The 3,373-nt window shown below is 39.4% G+C and overlaps 1 pseudogene across 1 annotated transcript; it reads left to right on the top strand.

The window, feature by feature from the left end:
• The first annotated feature begins 1,085 nt into the window (after positions 1–1,085).
• On the top strand, positions 1,086–1,765 carry LOC143661201 (immunoglobulin kappa variable 4-1 pseudogene; annotated as a pseudogene). The gene is made up of 2 exons (XR_013164440.1): positions 1,086–1,166; positions 1,350–1,765. The product of XR_013164440.1 is annotated as an immunoglobulin kappa variable 4-1 pseudogene (transcript).
• The last annotated feature ends 1,608 nt before the right edge of the window (positions 1,766–3,373 follow it).

Raw genomic sequence — 3,373 nt, 5'->3', positions numbered from 1 at the left:
TATGAAACAGGAGAAATTATGTTGCGTATAAGATTGCTAAACTTTCTCAAATTTTATCTCTTCCTCTGACTCTGTCCATGATGAGAGATGGCCATGAAATGGACCTGGGATGCATCTCACCCCACTTTTCCTGTATCAATGGCTTTGTGGCAGGGGGGAAATCTCAGAGAATCTAGATATGAGAGGCTGAGATTATGTCCCTTGTTCATTGTCTGTCTCTCTCAGATAAGTGAAAGGTTAAGAAGTAAGGGGTTCTGTTTCATTTTCTCATAATTTAATGTCCTAGGTGTAGAGAGGTTCATATTGTTATTTGTATAATTCTACACATATTTTTTTTATTTTTGGAAGAAGTAAGTAAACAACCTACTCTGGGACCTTGGGAGGTGGGGTTATTTTCCATATTACCACAAGGTGGTGCAGTTCTTCTTAGGCTGGAAATCTCTTCCTTTGTAATTTGAAAACTCATGTTCTAATGGGCAGGATCAAGGGTAACTTTTATGTGTCTGGTGACTCATTTTCAGAGACATTATTTGGGTTGAGAGCAGTATCAGAGGTCTGGTTGTGGACACACTGAGGTGACTTTGAGATGTGAAAAAATAACTTCATATACATATTTAAAGTCCGGAACACTGGACAGATACATAATTTGTGCACTACATCCTCATTCTATCCCATGATATGAATATATTCCACATAGTTCCTGCTCCAATATTTTAAAAGTTCAATTATGTTCAGAAACTTTGCACTCACTGGTATATATATAAATATATATTCTATTACAAAATTAATTTTAGGTACACAAGATGATTGCAGCTAGGTTGAAATAAGAAGTGGGTAGTAAAATGCTTTGAATTTCATAATTTTGCTAGAGTTTGTTGAAAAATATAGTTTGCAGTTGATTTCTGGGACTTTTGCATGACTACACTCACAGTTCCTGTTGTAATATTGTTTTGTCCCCTTCTTTCTGTTATCTGTCTTCACAGCTTACTGCACCCCAGTGTTTCCCTTTATACCCTGTGCTGATTTGCGTAGACTCCTGGGGACTCGGCAGCTGCTCAGACTCTATTAATGGGGATTCCCTGGAGATGGGGCCTGAGTGCACCAGACAGTGAGCAAGATGCTGTCACAGTCCCAACTCCTCATCCTCCTGGGGCTCTGGGTCTCAGGTGAGAGCTTCAGAAGAGCAATCTCTTTACAAAGCTGGAGAGATGGTTTTCACATGCAGAGTGTGCAGACTATTCCATCTCAAACATATCTGATTATATTTGATAAATGAGGAAACCTACATGTGAATATGCATTTTGTATACTTGTGATCTATTGTGTGATCTTGTTCTTTTCTGCCTGTAGGTGCCAGTGGGGACATCGTGGTGACCCAGTCTCCAGTCTCTGTGGCTGTGACTCCAGGGGAGATGGTCACCATAAGCTGCAAGCCCAGCCAGAGTATTTTGGGTAGCTCCAGCAAGAAGGACCACTTAAGCTGGTACCAGCAAAAACCAGGACAGTCTCCCAAACAACTCATCTACTATGCATCCACACGGGCACCTGGGGTCCCCAACCGATTCAGTGGCAGTGGGTCTGGGACAGATTTCTCTCTCACCATCAGTGGAGCCCAGGCTGAAGATGTGGCCACTTATTACTGTCAGCAACTTAAGAGCTCTCCTCCCACAGTGCTTCAGCCTCGAACACAAACCTCCTCTCCCAGCTGTGGGGCACTGAGTCCTGCAGCAGCAGCTGCTCCCCCTCCTCCTGCCTCCTCATATTGAAACTTTCTGTCTAGTAGTTAGTCTTCCTGTCTTACTTTTTCTGTCAATGGACTCTGTCTTTCCTTCAAACTTTCCTTGTCCTTGTTACTGAAGTGGTTATACTCTACCTCCTTTCTAACTGCCTTTTTCCTTCACTTTTTCCCCTTCCTTTACTCATTCCTTCAAAGGCAATTCTGTACTTCTAACCACTTGGTTTGGAAAATCTTTCCTTGGAGGTACTGTGGTTGCCTGGAGCCGGTAAGGGCAGAGAGACAGGAGGAGGGAGAAAAAGAGCTGCCATGTTAGGAGTCTCATTGGGGGGGATATAAGGGAGAATTCCTGGCACATTGGTATTTAGAATAGTTAGGGTCTGAACGTGCCATGTTTTTGTCTATTCCCTGCAGTTCAAGTTGTCCTTCTCTGTGCTCCCTAGTGTGAAGGTGGTGAGAAGGAGGGAGTTGGTGTGAAAGGGGCACGAAGCAGTGAGGCTGGCATTTTGGTCAAGAGATGGGAACAGTCTTTGTCAACAATGAGACATTGTTTTCATATGTAACAGCACTAGGTTTCTACCTAGTTTCTTTCCCCTGGGTATTTATTCATGCTCACATATCTACGCTTCCATTAAAGCTAGAATGCTTTACATCATTGCATTAAACAATTGATTATTCTATTTTAGTGTTATATTTCTGAGTAAATTTATTATAGTTAGGGCTTTTCTTCATTGATTTCTCTTTTCATTTTTCATTTATTAAATAAATTCTAATTGAGAGGCTATTATACATCAAATACATTTCTGGGTATTTGCTTTATATTAATGGCAATAAGTAATTAAAAAATAAGTCTGTCTTTCAACATTTAAGTTTGAAGGGGTAGCTGATATTGATGGAAGAAAATCAGGAAATGCAAAATTTGATGTAAAATATGCATGTTTTACATCATGCATGTAAAGGAAGGACCTTCTATGTCTGTGTGTTTGTGTGTGTTTAGCTTAGTGCAGTGGAATCATGTTGCTTTGTGCGCATGTGTGTGTTTGTGTGTTTTTGTATCCTTTAAGGCAGGGTCACATTGCATTCTTTTTCCACATGACTATCCATTTATTGCAGCATGATTTGTTGATTTTTTTGTTAGCTTTATTGTTTGTTTTGGAAAATACATGGGCTGGGTATCAAATGCAGGCCTGCCAACAGCAAGTGAGAATTCTACCATTGAACTACAATTGCTCCCCACATTATGTAGGGTTTTTTATTATTTGTTTTTAGTTTTTTGTTTTTTGTTTTCACTGAGTAAGAATTTATTAAACAGTTCAAAATCGAGTGAAGTTTGTTTTTTTTTGAAACAGACCCATCAATATAAGTGCCCTCCATCTCCCCACTCCAAAATATAAAAAGAAAGCAAAACAAAAAGACCCCGTGCCATGTTTATACATTGATATAAGCCGTTAACATCGTAAACAAAGTTAAGGCAAAATTAACAATACTGTTACACTATTTTTCCCAGTAAAACAGATTTAGTCAGATAGGTCCATATTTCGATAGTCAAAATAATTTATGGATAATGAAAATGTACAATTTTTAAAAGTTTTTCCTACATTTTTTATGTCAACTGTATCACAGCTGACTTGACAATACC

Source organism: Tamandua tetradactyla, chromosome 17, assembly GCF_023851605.1.
Source record: "Tamandua tetradactyla isolate mTamTet1 chromosome 17, mTamTet1.pri, whole genome shotgun sequence".
In the NCBI taxonomy this organism is placed as follows: Eukaryota; Metazoa; Chordata; class Mammalia; order Pilosa; family Myrmecophagidae; genus Tamandua; species Tamandua tetradactyla.
Note: the sequence above shows the minus strand (reverse complement) of the source record. Positions and strands in the feature narration are given on the sequence as shown.